This window comes from Megachile rotundata, chromosome 15 (assembly GCF_050947335.1).
Source record: "Megachile rotundata isolate GNS110a chromosome 15, iyMegRotu1, whole genome shotgun sequence".
NCBI classification, from domain to species: Eukaryota; Metazoa; Arthropoda; class Insecta; order Hymenoptera; family Megachilidae; genus Megachile; species Megachile rotundata.
Genome location: NC_134997.1, coordinates 4274291 through 4294639, shown reverse-complemented (window position 1 = coordinate 4294639; position 20349 = coordinate 4274291). Strand labels below are relative to the sequence as shown.

Genomic DNA, 20349 nt, shown 5'->3' with positions numbered 1-20349 from the left:
ATTATGGCGGATGCAGTGATAATTACAGGTTAGCATTTTATTGAGTGCAGTATGCTTTAGTATTTTTGGTTTTATTATCTTAATATCTCAGTATTTTGATATTTTGGTATATTGATATTTTGATATTTTGATATTTTGATATTTTGATATTTTGATATTTTGATATTTTGATATTTTGATATTTTGCTACTTTGCTACTTTGCTATTTTGCTATTTTGCTATTTTGCTATTTTGCTATTTTGCTACTTTGCTACTTTACTACTTTGCTACTTTGCTACTTTGTTACTTTGCTATTGTGCTATTTTGATATTTTGATATTTTGGTATTTTGCTACTTTGCTATTTTGCTATTTTGAAATTTTGCTACTTTGCTACTTTACTACTTTGCTACTTTGTTACTTTGCTATTTTGCTATTTTGTTATTTTGCTATTTTGCTATTTTGCTACATTGTTATTTTGCTATTTTGTTATTTCAATATTTAGATATTTTATTACTTACCTATAACACTATTTCATAATTTTACTGTTTTAGTGTTTCACCATTGTATTATTTTACTATTACACTATTTCAGTATTTCACTATTGCATTGTTTCATTATCTCATTATTTCACTATTTCATTATTTCAGTATTTTATTATCTCCCTATTTCATTATTTCAGTAGCTCATTATTTTATCATTTCAATGATTCATTATTTCTCTAGTTTGTTTCCTGACCAAACTATCACCTTCTCTCTGTATCATTTGCCAATTTTGCTATTCTATTAATCTGTCATTTTACTGTTTTAGTACGCTGTTTACTACTGTTTGATCTTAATATTTTACTATATGATTATTTAATTAATTTTCTGTTCTACTATTTTACTATTTTAGCACTTTAATATTTTACTATTCGACTATTTCAGTATTTTAGTATCTTATTATCGCACCATTTTACCATTTACCGTCTAATAATTCTACCATTTTTACTATTTTATATTTGTTCACATTAAACTCTTAACTCTTAACTTAACCTTAGCAAATATTATTAGATTATGCTATTATGTCCTTGAATAGCCTTTCCTCATAAGTTAATCCTCGCTGATTAAAAAGTTATTAACTATAAAAGATTTGCAAAAATCAAGATTTGTATATCATCTGACAACGAAAACCCAACGATTTTGGCAGTGGTTTAGTATTTGGGGTCACAACGTCCGGGGACTATACGGAACAAGTGAATTTATAAACGAAGTTGAACAAATTTCACTTACTTTGTATTTCGAGTCGTGTAACCCGAAAAACACTATTCTAACCTAAACCAACTTAACATGTTTTATAATATAATTAAAAATGAATGTCAGAGAATAAATGCCATAAATTATAAAATGTGCTAGATTGGGTTTGGTTAGTTACATTTAATTTAGAATAATATTTCTCTAAATACATTTTTGTTAATGACTCATAACAAACAACGAACAGTATCTCAGGACGACGACCTCAACAAGATATTTCAAGGTCAATCACCCATATATGTATTTATCGTTATTAAGGTAAGAGCACCAGTAGTTGACACTGTACCAGTACTTGACACTTTTTTAAGAAAAGTAAATAAATAAGGAAACCACAAGTTGGAATACATCAAACCTTATTAATCTGTACACTGTCACGCTTCAGTGGTTTAATTGCGACCTATTGTGCATATCCGTCATTCAAAAATGTAATAGCAACTGATTAATCTAACTTGCGTACGGCTCTTACGATTTTTAGTGTTTTCTTATATAAATCGATAAGGATTTGGTTAAAATGTAAGTATTGCAAGTTTGTATTATTTAATTGTGAGTAAAGAAGGCATTCGTTTATGTTGTTTGAAACTTAGAAAGAGATTTATTTATTAAAATTGGCAACAAACAATGCTAAATTGTCTAAGTACACTACGTGTCATCTACTGAAACTTGTAATGGTTTATTGTTCAGTAGTTGACATGGGGTGTCAACTATTAAATTACTACGTGTCAACTTCTGATTTTGTTCCTCCGCCAATTTTGAGATGCCTCCTACGAAGGGTAACTTCAGAAATTATACAGAAGAGACTAAGCAAGCGACTGTGCAAGATATCCGGCTCCATAAAACTCCGTATAAAACGATAGCTAGGAAATTTAGTGTTCCGGGGGTAACTTTAAAATACAAGGTTGAAGGCAAACACCCAATTAAAAGAAAAATGGACCCAGCCAGAGTATTGACTGATGCAGAAGAAAATGCAATAAAAAACTCATATGAGAATACCTCCAATATAAGGTGCGTTCGAACCCTTCATATTAAATATTTATTATTAACTCTTCATATTAACCCTCAATTATTGAATATTTTTTTGTAAACTTACTTAAGAATAATCTTTTTTAAATGTTCAAAAAAATTCTGTATTCACACATTATCAAGACTAGTTCATTAATTGGATTTTCTCCGTATGTCAACTACTGAAGCAAAAGGATGTTAACTACTAAATTTTCTGTTTTCGCTGGGTTTTATTGAATCAAATTTTACGTTTAGAAGAAAAAAAGACAAAAATTTACAACCGCCATCAGGAATGAATACTTGTTGCAATATAATAGAAGAATAGTTTGTGCAGCGACTGCTAATCATAAATTTTCTATAAAGTGAACTTAGCCTGAGCTATTTGAACAAATAGACAAAAAATTCCTTAAAGTGTCAACGGCTGGTACCTTTACCTTACTTTTTAATATTAATCTTTTTATATAATTTACTTGTCACGTGCGACAGTCACAACTATTCATATTTACAATATTAAAACGAATAACGAAAATTTAAATGTTATGTCAATTTCGTGTACAGGGAATCTTGATTTTGCAAATTCTAATTGGACTCAAACTTCAAATTGAAACGTATTAAAAATTCGAATAAAATCCATCGTATTTGAACTGTTAGTGCATCAAAGTCGTCAAAGGACAGAAAGAGGTTGAGGTTTTAATCGTAAATAACTATACACGGGACGTGTGTAAATTTAGTATTAATCGACTTTATTGTTCGAAGGAAAAGAAATAGTCCAACGGTGTATCTGATTGTATCAGACAAAGGCAAACGTTTCGATAGTCGTACATAGAGGATCACGAATGTGTTAAGGTCATAAATTGTTGGAGCAACGTGTGTACCTAAAACGTGCACGCACGGTCGAGCGCGAGATCGCGCTTAGCGTGGCTTTCAAAAATTTCACACGTTACCGATCTTCCGACTCAGCCGCTGCTCTGCAAGTCGATCCATCATTTCGCCAGTTTACCCAGGAATCCACGAAAATTATCCGATAACGCGACCAGTCGCCTCGTTTGTCTTTGGAAAGCGTCTCTCCTCTCTTGCTGATGATGGACGTCGAGTTCGATCAATTTTGCCGCGGGAGATTAAAAGCTTCGTTCCCTTTCATCCTTTCTTCTTGCTTTATTTACGTTTCCTAAGTGATTCTTGCGTTTGTCTGTGTACTCGAGTAATCTAAGATTTAATTATTATTTAATTATCGATCAAATTAAAAATGTGGACGTTTCATTTATAATAAGTCGGAAATATTAAAATTTTAAAAACCGCGCCATTTAATTACATAAATATAAATGGTGTTCTGCTGTGTTATGTGTTGCACTTTTGCTACATTCACGTCGTTAATTGACGTTCTTAAGCTAATATTTCGAATGCGAATAACAGTTAAATTCAGTGTATGAAATAAATAATATTTCTTTACAAAAACACCATAATTATTCTTCTTTTATTTATTCTAATACAAGATATTAAAGTGTTTATACTATGAAACGAGTTTGTTGCGATTTGTCTCTCCTATGCATGTGTTTATTCTAACAAATTGTGAAATTTAGAAATTTAGAAATTTAGAAATTTAGAAATCTATATGGATTTGAAATTGTAATGACAGACAAGAAGGTTTAGCTGGTCTTATTATTTAGTATACGAGATTAATTATAGTTTGTTTTATATAATATTGTTTATAGTATTGTTGTATAGTATAGTCAATTTATATTGTATAGTATACATATAGTACTACTGTATAGTATGTTCTGCTATCGTAAAGTCTATTATAGTACTAAAATATAATATATTGTAGTTTATAGTGCAGTCACTCGAAATATTATATAATTTAGGAATTTAGAAATTTGAAAAAAAAGAAATTTCATGTTTGGTATTTCAGGCATAGTAGTATACTATATTATTATGTATAGTGCAGATAGAATTTTGTAATTTAGAAACTTTTATGTAACGCAGTACATAATGTTAGTAATTATATTATAGTATTATACAATTTAATTTATATTGCATCATATTGTGGTTTATAATATGATGAAAGATGATACTACAATATAATCTATTATAATCTATAATGTATTATTACTTATAGTGAAGGTACTTGTAGAAATTTACAGATTTGGAAATATCCATATTTAGCAATTGAGAAGTGTGGAAATTTGGAAATGTAGAAATTCGCACATTCGCAACTTCGCAAATTCGCAAATTCGCAAATTCGGAAATTCAGAAATTCAGAAATGCAGGAATGCAGAAATGCAGAAATGTAGAAATGCAGAAATGCAGAAATGCAGAAATGCAGAAATGCAGAAATGCAGAAATTCAGAAACTCAAAAACTCAGACACTCAGAAACTCAGAAATTCGGAAATTCGGAGATGCAGAAATGCAGAAATGCAGAAATTCAGAAATTCAGATATTTAGATATTTAAAAATTTGGAAATCAAGAAGTTTTGTTATCTGGAGATTTGGGGCTTCGGAAGCTTGATTTTAGAGAATTATCAAATTTTGAAACTTACTAACCCAATCAAAATCAAAATCAAATTTTTCATCTCCTAAACTAATCCCTATCCAAAACAAATTCGCATTAAACCTGAGTATTCACCCATTTTTTATCTCTATAACATTCAATAAATATTTCAATGAATATATCTCTAAACGCGACTAAAAACAGAAACCTAAAGCCCGGAGTTATAACCCTTCCGCCCACATACTAAAGTCTCCCTAAAATCGTATTCAAAAATGACCTGAGAGAAGTGCAATCCACACTCAAGGTCTTGAAATACCCGAAAACTCTCACTCGCAGTATCAACGTACAAAAAAGAAAGTTTTCCTTCGATTGCAGCTAAAGTTTCGTTGATCGTTCACGAGTACGGATTACGGAGCAGCCTGTTGCATGTCGGGGTATGGACTGACGTCATTTCCACCACCGTGTTCGTCTTCTGGAGTGGGGTTGATAGTGACTACGACAGAGGGGTGGAGAGGTGGTCGATGTTGGAGTGGGGTTGAAAGGGGAACACAACGGTCGGAGGGCGTGCTTGACAAAGGCGTGGTTACGGTGTCCCCACCCAACAATAAACAACCAACTCTGACGTTAATTTGTTTGTTTTACCCTTCTACGTGCTCTTTCGCTCCTTTCAACCTCGTGTTTCTCCCTCCATCGACGATTGGCCCTACCTTCACCTGTCTCGCTCGTACAGTTACCTGCGCGGGACACGGAGCCTCAACATCCATCTACCTTAATGCTTTCAGTACGAATGAGGCCTCAACGCATCAATCTGCGTGAGCACTTCGAACAATGTTTTCAGGCTCCAAGTTCGAGTAAAGTTGACTGGGGCAAACAAAATTTAATCGGCCAAATAATGGTTTACAAGATTTATAACGAGATGTGAGTTTAATTAGGGTTATGCAACGATATTTTTCATGATATGACTGTAATGTGATGTGAGTCACATTTGGGAGTATGGTGTGGAACATGTATGATTTGAGACACATTTGAGACATACACATACATAAAACACATATGAGATACATACTTATACGTACAGTAATGTGAGACATGTGTGGGATATGTGTATAATATAAGACGTATATGGCACACATATACGATATAGGACACGTATATAATATGTGACACATACGTATATGATGCGAGGCACGTATGATATACATATGTCTATGACACATATACAATATGAAATATACACGGTACGCCGTTAGAATTCGGACAGAATTGAATTTGAAGTTCCCACCATATTAGAATTCAGATGTTTGTGCTGATTGACTCTGAAGTTAGTTAAATATGTCAATAAGTCTTCTATAACCTCAAAATGACAGAACTCGTTAAGCAAAACCTGGAATACGATAGAAGAGCGGCGATTATAGAAAGTCTTCGCGCCGGGAGAACACCGGTGGAAATTATAAAATTCTTTAGCTACCCGAGATCGACGGTATACGACGATATACGGGCTTCTGGAAGGCCGTATTTATTTCAACAAGATGGCGCACCTGCTCACACAAGTCATCTTGTTCAAAATTGGCTCTCTGACAATGTGGACATGTTCTGGTCGAAAGATTTCTGGCCTCTTAACAGTCCCGACCTAAACCCACTAGACTATTACGTGTGGGGCGTTATCGAGAGACAAACTAACAAATGCAGGCACCCCAACGTCAACTCCCTACGAGCTGCTATCGAGTCAGAATTCGCGACAATTAAACGCGACCAGTTGAAGTCAGCGTGCTCGCACTTTAGAGCAAGAATAGAGCAGGTCATAGAGGCAGAGGGTGGCTATATATGTATGTATGTAGAATAAAAGTTCTCAGCAAGGACCCTTTAAATGAGATATAACAGCATTTTTTTGTATTTGTTTATATTGACTTAAATAAACAACTTTCTGCACAAAACTTCTTTTGTCCGGATTCTAACGGCGTACCCTGTATATGAGGCATATATTGGACACATATGTATATGATGTGAGGCACGTATGATATATATATATGACACATATACAATATGAAATAAGGCATATACATAGGATACATAGGTATATGATATGAGATACACATAGAGCACATCATGAAACACATGGAACACATATCCGACGTGAAACATTTATAAGAGACATATATAATTTGAAACATTTATAAGACATATACACATATGAGACATGTATAAGACATGTTTGATATGAGACACATACGAAGAACATTACGATAGTGAATACACGATATGGGATAATGTGATATATGTATATCATTTGTGATATGGGACATATGAATATGAGGTATATGGGATATACAAATAGTATGGGATACGTATGGGACGCATGCATAATTTGGGACGCTTATGGGATACATATATGTATGACATGAGCTCGCGGGACATATAGGATACATATGATGTGAGACACATGTGAAACACATATGTGTAAGAAATACAAAGCATATATATAATATTTTTCGAAATGTGTGGACTAAAAACAAACGTTTCATAATTCTATGTGTATAAAGGATAGATTAATAATTGTGGTCATCCTAATTACCGATTACCAATTGAAGTTTATAGAAAATATGAACATTCTTGATATTCGAATCGAAATTAAACTTCTTTTCGAACGAAACGAATTGTATCAGATACCCATACAACAGGTATCGATACAGCAACAGCTGAGCAAAGTTGTATTCGACGCCTGGTGTTATCAGAAAGATTAATGAATGCGTATCGATGTCGGTAAATAATTTTTCCCTTGAACTTTTTGTCACCCAGTTTATTGACTTCGACGTGGATTCGTCGTATATTTCATGTTTGCGCAAGTGGCTGAAAACAATTGATGAACAGATACTTGCGATAACTAATCAGCTTCTGCTTATTGATCTTCGTGAAAAATGATCTCTTTGATTGTTGTAATAAACGATCAACATTTCTAATTCTCCCGAGTCTTCGTCTCATTTTTGACTGTCTTCGAAGACATACATGGTATTTCATTTAATGAAAGCTTACAGAGACCTTCGTTTCTCGATAAAAATAGCACGATATCGTTTAGCAAATATTTCTTCATACAATATTTAGCTGGGACACTCTTTTACGCGCAATTTAAAATCATCAATTCTGAAGATTCTCGTTGTATACATGTATATTTATCAGTCAGAAGTTTGATTCAATTTAACCAAGAAAGTATAATTTTGCAATGCAGTGAAAAATAAAAATAATTTTCTGATATAAAATGTAAAAGAAGTTTTCAAGAATTAACTATTCAGACATGGAACAATAACAGTTTAAAAAAGTAGTTAACAGAATATTTCTGATAAATCTAAATCTAAAATAATGCGACTTAATCATTTCTTTTAGCATTGTAAGAACGAACAGTAATTAATGTTATAAATATTACTGTGTTAATCAATAAAAAATTGAAGTCTAAGTAGAAAAAGTTGTAATAAATATGGATCAGAAAATTTATATTGTCACAGTTCTCCATTTTGCTTAGCAAATGACGCTCGCTTTTGGTGCTCTCACGCGATATGAAAACAACGTGTTATCCTCCTCCCACTTATACACACCCTTCATAACACAGAATTATCACCACGCTCCACCAAGCAATTGTTAGTTACATATCCTCGCGATTAGCGAATAGTTACAGAGTGCTATCCCAAAGTTTCCGTAGTATGCTAAGAATAACATGATTTTACTGTAATCGGGAAACGCTGTTGTCTAACATAATCAAGAGTTATGATAAATAGACGAAGTAAAATGTTAATAGTAAGATTATTGATAATTTTAGGTACACTATGCAAGCTTTTGACAACTTGTTTAATTTAGAGTTGTGTTTATACGGATGAATTAATGCGAGAAAAATTTGAAGTAACTCGACAGAATATTGTATTAGTATAATGTAATTTAATAGATAAGCTAAATTTGCAAAAATTGCGTTAAGTGTAGATTCGGTTATAAAGCACAGGTGGTATCTTATCACTAGCCATGAAATGAATGAAGGAAATATTTGAAAATTGGAAAATTAGGTCACTGGGAAATTGTAAAATTGAGATTTTGGAAAAGCAGAATATTTGAAAATGGGATAATTAAGAAATTGGAAAAGGATATTTGAAAAACTGGGAAATTGGAAAATGGGATGTTAGAAATTTAGAAAAGTAAGAAATTAAAAAATTTTCTCCGTTACAAAATGGAGAAAAGGGAAGCTAAAAATTTAGGAAAATGGAAAATAGGAAAATTGGCAAATTAAAAAACTGGTAAAATTGTGATACTGAAAAATTAAAAAATTTAAAAATGTAACTAGCAGATTAGAAAATTAGGAAATTAAGAAATTAAGGGATTAGGAGATTAGAAGATTAGGAGATTAGCAAATTGGGAAAGTGGAAAATTAGAAAATTGGAAAGTTAGAAAGTTAGAAAATAAAGAAATTAGAAAATTAGAAAATTACAAAAATAGAAAAATAGAAAAATAGAAAAATAGAAAAATAGAAAAATAGAAAATTAGAAAATTAGAAAATTACAAAAATAGAAAAATAGAAAATTAGAAAATTGGAACATTAGAAAATTAGAAAATTAGAAAATTAGAAAATTAGGAAATTAGAAAATTAGAAAATTAGAAGATTAGAAGATTAGAAAATTAGAAGATTAGAAGATTAGAAGACTAGAAGATTAGAAGATTAGAAGATTAGAGAATGATAAAATTAGGAAGTTGGAAAAATTGGGAAGCTGGAAAATGATAAAATTATAATATTTGTAAATTAGAATATTAACAAATTAGGAAAATTGAAAATTGTGATTCCAGAAAATGGAAAAGTTTGCAATAAATTGAAACTAACAGCCCCATAAATTTAATAAATTATAAAAATTGTGAACCTAAAAGTTTGCGACTTTCAATGTGTCAAATATCAAAAATATGAATACTTAAAATTGAAGAGTCTCAAACTTCGTGAGTTCATACCACCTCGACAACAAAATAAAAAATAAACAAATAATTACATAAGAAGAGAAACTGTTGCAAACTACCAAATTCTAATACATAGCGCAGTTCAGTTACAAAAAAAATGAATGATATTATTTTACATCATAGAAAACATGACTTTCCTGCGTGATACCCAACGTGTGACTAATCACATCCAGTCGAAATATTATCCCGCCTTCATGCAGATCCACCCTGGCTATGAAATTTGTTAGAATCGATCTTAGCCGAGCGGCAGAGGGATGCTCGGAAACGGGGAACGACTTGACCTTGGCTGGATTCACGCGTAGCTGAACTAACGCAAAATCGAAACGCGTTACTTCCACGGCGTGGATCTCCTAAAGCTGAGTTCACATCCTGACATTGCACTATCTCACACTCGTAAAAACCTTTTTACTCGATATAAAATGCACTCGAAAACAAACGAGCTCAAACAAACTGAAATTCTTCATCTTCGTTAAAACGTTTTCAGTAAAATAAGTTACATTCTAGTTAATACTTAAACGTTACATACTTGACATGATATGTAAAAGTTCATTATGACATTCATTCATGACATTTGTACATGGAAACGATAACTATAGTATGGCATATACTATGAAACTAACTGTATTTATAGTGAAATATGTACATAGCAGCCATATTTATTGTAACATACATAATCGAAATAATCACACTTATCAGAAGATATGTATGTAATAATGGCACATTTATTGTGATATACATACTCAAAATGTACGTGTTTATCATGATGTACAGAGTAAATAACAAGCATGTACTCCGTGACATACATAGGGATGGTAGCCCCGTATGTTATGATATACATATATACTTAGTGAAGGCAGTCATATTTATTATAATTCTATGGTATATAGTAAAAGTAGCCATATTTGTAAAAACACTGACTGTAAATGTACTTATATTTATTAACACGTTCACGCCGGCGTGACCCACCGGTGGGTCACGTTTGACCGTTTCGTGGGGCGGCGTGACCCACCGGTGGGTCACACTTAATTGGGGCGTGCATCACAGGTAGGTTTTCAAAAAATAAGTTTATTTTATTTTTTGTCAAGATTATAAACAAAAATTGAGTATTATAAGCATTAACATTCAATATTTTAAATTGATAACAATTATTTATTTATAAGCATCCAACTTTTTAAAACATTCTAAACATAATGCGGGCTGGCCCTTACAACTTTTACAATATGTTCTTACTTTTTTACTTTTTTTCGCGGCGTATATTCTACCTTGTATTTTCGATAATTGTTTGTAACATTCTTTACATCGTTTTCTTGTTTTTCTGGCAGCCCCTTTGAACGATTGTTGAAAATGTGTGTGTTTTCTTGACCGTTTTTTCTTTTCTATTTCACATTCTTTGATTTCTCTGTGAAAAATTCAAAAAGGAAAAGTGCTAAGCCCCTGTGGAAGAAAAGATTATTTTATCTACCTTTACACTTGATGCAAGAAATGTGCGTTCTGAAAATCAATGTCAAAACTGTTTTGATTTCGTGTTTAGCGCGTTCGAAGCTTCGAAGGAGCAACAATGTCGCGCCGCCCCACGAAGCGAAACGTAAATATTCGCCCCGGCGTGGACGTGTTAAAGCACACGTTGTAATAATAGTCATATTTATTAGATGTACGCAGTAAAATTACCTGTATTTTATGTGTACAGCATAATGTACATATATACCAAAAATAGTCATATTTATCAAAACAATACAAATTATAAATTATTTCAGTGGTATTTGATGATGTCTATGATCAGGCAACAAGCTAAGCAAATCAGAGAGATTCTTGAAACACTGAACAAGGACCTATCATACGTTGAATTGAAGGACTTGAAGATTTTATCTGTAGATTGTTTAGATTGTTATCTGTAAATTTTGTAAGAAGAAGAATACCCGGAAAAGTCATTTGAAAATCCGGAACACCGGAAGAGTTGTCATTTTGAAGATTTTGAACTCTTAAAAGAAGAATGTACAAGCCGTTACTTGAAGACTTTGAACATCTGGAGAAATAGTCATTTAAAGACCTTGAACACCTGAAGAAGTCATCATTCGAAGACCTTGAGCACCCGAAGAAATCATCATTTGAAGACCTTGAACACTCGTAGAAGTTGTTATTCGAAGACTTTGAATACCTAAAGAAGTCACCTTTTGAAAATTTTGAATATTTGCAAAAATTTATTCGGGAATTTTGAAAACCTGAAGAAGTCATTTGAAGACTTTGAGAATTGAAGAAATTATTCTTTTGAGGCATTAAACGTGTAGTAAAATTATGTGAAGACTTTGAACACTCGAAGGAAATGTCACTACAAGACCTTGAACAAAGGAATTATTTGAACGTGTTGAACACCCGAAGAAGCTGCATTTGGAGACATTGAACATCGGAAACCGTTATTCAAATTACATCATACTATGAAGAAGAAACTCTAGTAGATATTATTATTTGAAGATTTCAAACTTCTTGAAGAAGAGCACCTAATTGTCATTTGAAGACCCTGAACATCTCAAAGAAGAACGTTCGAAGAAATTGTCATTTGAGTACTTGAAACCTTTAAAAAGAACACCTGAATAAGTTGTAATTTGAAGATGACAGCTTGAAGAGACGGTAATTTAGAGTGGAAAATTGCATATCGTTGACGGGATGTTTCGTGTGAAACAAGCTTGTTTCTTAGGTAGGGAATGAGATGACCTAAACGCTCGCGCCACTGACAGGGGTTGATGCAGTTATTCCTTTTCCGTCCCCCTCGCGGGGGAGGCTGTTGGAGCCCGTGACGGAAGAAAAGAGGGTGACTCACCCCCTGTGTTCCGTACTTTCGAGTGCATAGCACCCACGACTGATCCACGCGTGACTAGATACTGTTTCGCACAAAGGGGGCCACTGGAAATTATATTTTAATATCTCTTCAAGGTTTTTGGAGCCGTTACGAAGGGACGAAGAGTTTTAGACTTAGTCTTGAGACTGATTTCTTTTCTAACTGCTGTTTTTTTAACATGGATTCGTCTCTTCCAAGAAAAGTGTACTTTGAAATAAATAAAATACAAGACACTATCTTTTTACTGCCTTCTTTATTAATTATTAACATTTTGTTTTTCTACAGACGACTTTCTGGAGTTTTTCCAGTATTCCTTTGCAATCTTTTAGTGTTCGAATGTCGTAGTTTTTCAGTTTTCTATTTTTCTATTTTTCAATTTTTTTAGTAAACCAGCCCTGTTAGTAGATAATATTACTGACGACAAACTACTGACAGAATGGTGACAAACTAGTAACAATCTGAGGATAAACTGGTGACAAATTAATGACAAGTACATCTTCGTTGCTAGTTTTTTTTTTAAATCGGACACCTTACGTCATAAATGAAAAACATTAAAAAATATCTAGTCATTTTAGTAAATTGGTGTTTCATAAACTTATATAAGTAGTATTAAAGGTGTGACTATCGATTATCGATATCTTATCGATGCATTATTGATGTTTAATGATATATCGATAATATCGTTAAGATATCGGTAATGCGAATAGAGAAAGGGGTCATTGAACTTGGCTGAAGCAGAACAGAACACGTATTAAATTTACATTAGATGTAGATTGTATGACACACATGTATATACGTAATGTTCCTCGTGTTAAATTGATATTGTTCTCGTTTTTTACTGATTATTATATTTGATATTTTATACATTTTCAAATTTTTAAATACATTTTAAATACTGTAAACTTTCCAATTTTTAATATTCAAATATCCCTATGTTCATACTCAACTTTCTGTGTTCTCATGTACACATATTTCCAAAATTCAAAATTTTTTAATTTTTAAATTCTGAAATCCTCATATTTGCAAATTTGTGAATTTGCAAATTCATACATCTCCAAATTTTTAAATGTCCACAACTTAAAGTTCTCTAATTTAAAAATCTCCAAACTTTCCAAAAAGCTTCTCAAAGATGAAATTCTCAAAATTTGAGAATTTATGGATTTCTAATTTTTAACTGAATATTATTTTCCCAAATTTTCAAATTTGCAAGTTATCAGATTAAAAAATCTCAAAATTTTCATATTTTTATGTTGTCAAATCCTCAAATCCTTAAATGCCCATATCTTTAAATCCTTAAATATTTAATCTTCCATATTTTCAGATGTTAAACACAAATCTCAAAATCCAAATTTCCCGAGTTCCAAATCCTCAAATTCACGACCGTCTATCCTTCCACATCGAAAAGTTCAACTCTTCAGATCTCAAAATCTAAATTTCTACAGCTCCATATTCTTAAATATTGAAATGAGTGAACGTCTAACCTCGAAAATATTCACCTCCTGAAATCTCAAAACTCCTAAAGCCACTCAGTGCGTATGTAAACGAAAATCCCGTGTTTGAATTTGAAAGGCAGTCACCGACCGGCGAAGCAGTCGGTCTCCATCTGGCGCGAACTTATCTCACGGTGCGGTTCTTCCCCGTTTGTTGCGCGGGCATTCTCTGTGCGCCTGCGCGAACACGCGCCCTCCGATGAGCCTTCCGCACGGTTGAGCATTTCCACCATTCAGAATCGATGATGTCACGAAGCGGAGCCAGCATCCCCCACTGTCCTGGTCGTGGAAGTGTGGTGGTGGCAACGTTACCCTCGCCCATTGGTCCGGCTCACTCGGGGTACCAACACGAATCGCAGGGTCGCCAGCACACGACCCAACGAGAGTCCGCAAGTCGTTGCGTGCCAGTCCGTGCGTGTGCTTTACCTAATAATATTTCCACGGCCAGCGGTGCCCGCTGTTGCCCACTTCTCTTGTCTGCTCCCCCTCTTTCTCTCTCTTTCTCTCTCTCTCTCTCTTTGTCTCTCTTTCGCTCTCTGTCTCCGTTTCTCGTTCGCCGTTTGCCCCCTGTCTGCACGGGCTCTCTCTGTGGAGAGAGAGAGCCACGGCGAGCAGAAGAATCACGCTGCAGAGCAGCACGTGTGCTGCGCTCGTGCGGATCGTGCGGAGCCACCCCCATGGTGCGTTTACCTGCGTGCTCGCGATACGTTCTTCAATAATTTAGCGACGATCGAACCGATCGAAGATACGTGTACAGTGAATGGGACACGTTTTTATTTGCGTACAGGAATGTTTACGTTGCCGATTGTTTGTTAAGTTTATTACCAGCTTTCCCGACCGATCGACACGTGACTAAGTTTGAGAGTGCCCGAGAGTGACTGCAGCAACACGCTGGTGCGTTTGCTCGTGAAAATTGTGAAGAACGATTGTGATCTGCGGTGCTGCCAGCACCGGAAGCCGATCCGGGAAACGGCTGCCGACGGCTGCTTTTGGTATGTAGTCACGTGCTTCGTACGGTGTTGTTTCTCCGATGCCAAACTATCGTAATATTACTAAATTATTAGTATTACTTACTAACACGGTCTAGTTAAGGATCTAATGAAGCCAGAATTTAGAGAACGTTTATTAAGTACAGAATTTGGAGAACGTTCGATAAGTTCAGAATTTGGAGTACGTTCAATAAGTACAAAATTTGGAGAACGTTGGATAAGTTCAGAATTTGGAGAACATTCAATAAGTACAAAATTTGGAGAACGTTTAATAAGTACATTTGGAGAAGTTTATTTTTGAAGAATGATCGTTTTCAAGGGAGGTATTAGTCAGGTTTGGTAATTAGAGGTTTTAGGAGTTTGGAAGAAGGATAAGGAGGATACTCGATTGTGGGTTGCAGAAGATTTGATGCATGGGATATTCTATGTTAGGGATTTTGTTGTGTGGTACCGAGTATTTGTAAACTTTTAGATTTCCAATTTTCAAATTTCGAAATTGTAAATAAATTTGGAAATTTGAGAATTTGTTTGTCAGATGTCCAAATTGTGACGTTTCTAGAGTCGTAGATTCGAAAATGTAATGTGTTTATATTTCAAATTTCGTACTTTTGAATTTCTACATTTCAATATTTTAAACTATTAAATCTTCAAATTTTTTATTTATCCAATTTCTAATTTCGTAGACTGTAAAATTGAATCCTTCAGTTACCAAATTTCCAAATCCAAAAATCACAAATTCCCAAATTCTTCAACTTCCGAAATTCCAAGTTTACAAATTTCCGAAATTCCCAAATTCTAAATTTTCAAAATCCGAAGCTAGCAAATTTCTATTTTCAAGACCAATGAATTTTTCAAAATCTACAAGTTTTCCAACTTGTGAAGCCCCAAATTTGCTAAGTAAAAAACTTACAGATTTTTCAACTTCCAAAATTTTAGTTTCAAATTCCGAAATTTTTAAAACCCCAAACTTGCAAATTACCAAACTTTCAAAACCCCTAATTTTTATTTCTCTAATTTTCGAAACCCAAAATCGAAAATTCCAAATAAAAAAATTATTCAATCCGGAGCAATAAATTTCCCACTGCTTATACAATTTTAATTCTTCATCATTTCGAACGATATAAAAATTTATCAGTAATGATTACATAGGTATTTGATCCTGAAAAATAATTATGTTGTCCACCACTTTTACTTTCTTTATTCTCTTGTGTACATAATAAACGTTTATAGTAGCGTACTTAAATTATTGACAGTTGAAAATTAAAATTTCGCGAGAAAACATTAATTAATTTTCAAGAAATGAAAGCGGCGGTGGTCGAAGAAAAAATGTTCGATCCCCTCCGGCGGTGACTTCTCGTTTAATGCTCAATTTCATTTTTAATTGAGCTTCTTTTAAAACGAAAATATTTTGTTATTTTATTATAAATATTTTTATTTTGTTATTAGATGTAACAAAATTTACATTTTAGATTCGTAAGAGTTTTAAAATACATATTTTTATGAATGTTACGAAAACGAAACTACAGATCGGTACTGTGTATTATATGAAACGGTTAATTGTTAATAAAAAAAATGGCACGAGTACCTGTATTGATTAATGTGACATGTACTTATGTGTCGTCAAGTGAAAAATTATAATCTATCGGAAAACGTGAATCAGTCACCAAGGAACGAAAGCGACGGTCGTTGAGAAACAACCCCTTCCGGCGGTGCCTTGTCACCCACTAGTGATTATCATTTTCAAACCAATTTTTTCAATAAAAAACTATTTATGCATTATTATTGTCTTATTAGATTTACTTGTGAGAGTTTTAAAAAGTATATTTTTGTTAGTATTGAAAAAATCGTGTAACACGGGGTTAGTTTTTCTCAACATATGTCATATGTTAATTTAGGTAATCACATATTTCTTGTTAATTTAAAAAATACATTTTTATACTCACTAAAGTGTTCCACTGTGAAAATCTAAAATGTACTCGAAAGCATATGTCAGTTTCCGAGAAACGAAAGCGACGGTATACGTCAAAGGAACAACCCCTTCCGGCGGTGTCTTTCCGTTTAATAATTAGTATTATTTTCAATCAAATTCCTTTAACAAAAACTTATTCTTTTATTAGTATTATTTGTGAGAATTTGGAAGAGCAATTTTATTTCAAAATAACAGAAACGATGTGAAATGCGAACAACCAGTGGTTTATTATATGCATACGTGATTACTTGTTACTCAAAAGAGTACAGATTTGCCTTTATGAATTAGTAACATTTTTAAATAATTTGGTTAATGTTAGAGAAATCTGCATGTGATAATCAGTGACTCACACAGTGCGTCATGACTATCAACTGATTAAGATACATGTATTCAATCAGGAACATATTTAAATACTTTTTATTTTTCATAAAAAATACTCATTGCGATACTAGTATTAGTTGTAAAAACTTAACAATGCATTTTGTACAACATTGCAAAAATTCTGCATTTCTGGATTAATTACTATGTGACTCGCAAAGTGCGTCATGCATTATTAATCTGAAGAGTATAGCCATTAGATTTTATCATGTGGATCCAAATTTTATTTGAAAATAACTAAGTTTCGGAAAAAGCGGCGGTGTAAAAAAGGGAAACAACCCCTTGCAATGATGTCCTAATGTTCAATACTATTGTTAAATAAATTTTTTAATAAAAAACGTATACCGCTATTTTTCTATTAGTATCATTTATCAGAATTAAAAAATTTTTATTTTAAAATGAAAGGTCATACTCACATAAAAATATATTCTAATATTGTGAAATGTTAATCAGTACATGACACACAAGGTGCGTCACCCATAATTAATCCAACTAGTACCTGTCATCAGTGTATCTAACGAGAACTTAAATTTTATCCGCGACCATAATTCAGTTTCTAAGAAACGAAAGCGGCGGTATAGAGAAAAGGAACAACCCCTTCCGGCGGTGTCTTGCCGCTTAATAGTCAGTATCAGGGTTATACACGGTGTGCGAGGACGCAGATTGCATACGCGTAGCGTATAATGCAGCTTAAGGCACAATACGCTTTCTATACGGCCGCTATATCAGAGATGAATGTGATTGAACGGTACGTTGAGCTTCACTGTCTCTCTGTTTCGCTGTTTTCCCGTTTGCACGCGACGATGCACCCTCACCACACACGCACACGCACACGTACACTCTCTTTCGTCATTGCCGGTGTATAGTATTATGGTGTAATTAGGCAATAGACTACATGACTTGCCGTGTAAAATCCGTGAAGCGAACGAAGCCTGGTTGAATGGCCGACAGTACAAGTGTTGGACACCCCGCGGTGACATTCGACGGGCACATTGTGAACGCGCCTTGCCTCGGCTCGAGAGGGTTCGTTGTTCAACGGGACTTTTCTAGAGTAGTTTTTGGTTTCGACGCTTAAAAATTGTTTTGTGCTATCGCGTACGTGCGTTTGTATATTGATTACGTAGTGTGCGGCTCGATCGATTATGCTCTTTCGATGGACCCTCAAGGGGATCCACTTTTTCGGACATAAAACGTTTGCAAATATCTTTGAAATTGGATATTATTGGTTGTAAATTTTTTGCGGATGGTTTTCTCATTTGTGATATAGTGATGTCTGCTATTTTAGACTGCGATGTCTGCAATTTTATAGATATCGTATTGTAGATTGCAACCTAAATTTTAGAAGGTGGATTTAAGTATATGGGAAGTTGGAAATTTGGAAATTTGGAAATTTCAGAGTTTAGGAATTTGGGATCTGAAAATTTCGAAATTTGGGTATTTGGGGATTGAGAAATTTCAGTATTTGTGTATGAGTGTTCTTTGAAATTTGCGAAACTTAGGACTACGAAAATTGATAAATTTGGAAATTTAGCGGATTAGAAATTTTGTGTTTGAAAATTTCAGAATTTGAGTATTGGGATTTTCTAAATTTGAGAAATTTTCGAATGTAAAGTGTGGAAATTCTAACATTTTAGAATTGAAAAATTTGTGAATGTGGGGGTTGAAAATTTAGAATTGTGCGAATTCAAATATTTAGAAATTTGCAAACTAAAAATATGAAAATTTGGCAACTACGGAATTTGTAAGTTTGATCTTGGAAAATTTAGAAATTTAGGTATTTTGCGGTTGGAAAATTTGTAAATTTGTGAAATTTAAGAATATGAAGTGAAAAAATTTAAACATTTAGAAATTTTGAAAATTGGAAATTTAGAGGTTTGGAAACTTAAGCAATTTTGAAGCTTGAAGTACGGATATTTAAAAATTTAAGAATGTGGAAATTTAGAAATCAGCAGTTCAAAATTTAGAAATCTGCAGGAATTTGAAGTTTGAAAGCTTGAAATTCTGGGAATTTGAAAATTTAGGAACTTTGATGTTGGAAATTGGAAAATTTCGAAACATGGGAACTTGAGAACTTAGGAATTTAGGGATTTAGGAATTTGGCGTTTGACTATTTTGAAATTTGAGTCTTGAAGGATTTTGAAATTTAGGGTATAGAAATTGAAAAATTTGGAAAAGTAGATGAAGAAATAGAAGTTTGAAAACTTGGAAATTTGAATACTTCAGAATTGAGGAATTTAGGAATTTGAGATTAAAAGATTTTGAAATTAGAACAATTTACAAATTTAAACAATTGTAAATCGTAAGTTCCCAAATTTAACAGTTGAAAATTTAGAAATCTACGATTTTAAAAATTTCAAAATTTGGTTGTTAAAAATTTGTAAACTTTGAAAAAGTTTGTATAAATTCCGAAATTTATAAATTTAAAAATTTTGAATTAAGCAATTTTGTCAATTTAGAAATCTGAAAATCTAACTATATATCCAAAGATTTAAAAATTTGAAAATGTGTTTATAAATTTGATTTCTTTGAAATATATAAAGTTCAGTAAACATTCATAAAGACAAATATTTTTAAACCCTAAAATATTCTTAAGAACTTATAAATCTGTATGCTTAGTGTAATCTGCAATATATCGTGTGTAGTAAATATAGCGTAAACTGAAATAGGATTTTAGAAAGTAGAGGTGGTTACCCAGGAACATGTTAGAAGAACATAAGTAGTGATTTTCACGGTAGAACGCTGGAATTACGTTAACGCAAATCGTTTTATACGCTTGGAAAGGCTTCCATAAGATCTATAATCGTTTAACAGCCAGTTAACTATACATATTATTAACGTGTCGTTAAGCACCCGTAGATATCGTGCAAACGATATACATATGTGCATTAGCGTTGATCAATGAAGCGTCTCTCCATTTATTTGCATATCTAAAAACTATCATATCGAAAATGAT

General features: G+C 33.1%; 1 protein-coding gene across 5 annotated transcripts in view; it reads left to right on the top strand.

Annotated features, from left to right (window-relative positions):
• Positions 1 to 14453: 14453 nt before the first annotated feature.
• LOC100881142 (paired box protein Pax-6) overlaps positions 14454 to 20349 on the top strand; it is a 136040-nt gene continuing 130144 nt past the window's right edge. For 2 of the 5 annotated variants that reach the window (XM_076540499.1, XM_076540500.1), the window contains exon 1: positions 14454 to 15052. The gene's annotated coding sequence lies outside the window, so the exon portion shown is untranslated. Of the gene's footprint in view, positions 15053 to 17940; positions 18145 to 20349 lie in introns of those variants that run through there. The other 3 variants (XM_076540498.1, XM_012292853.2, XM_076540497.1) reach the window with 3 other exon arrangements.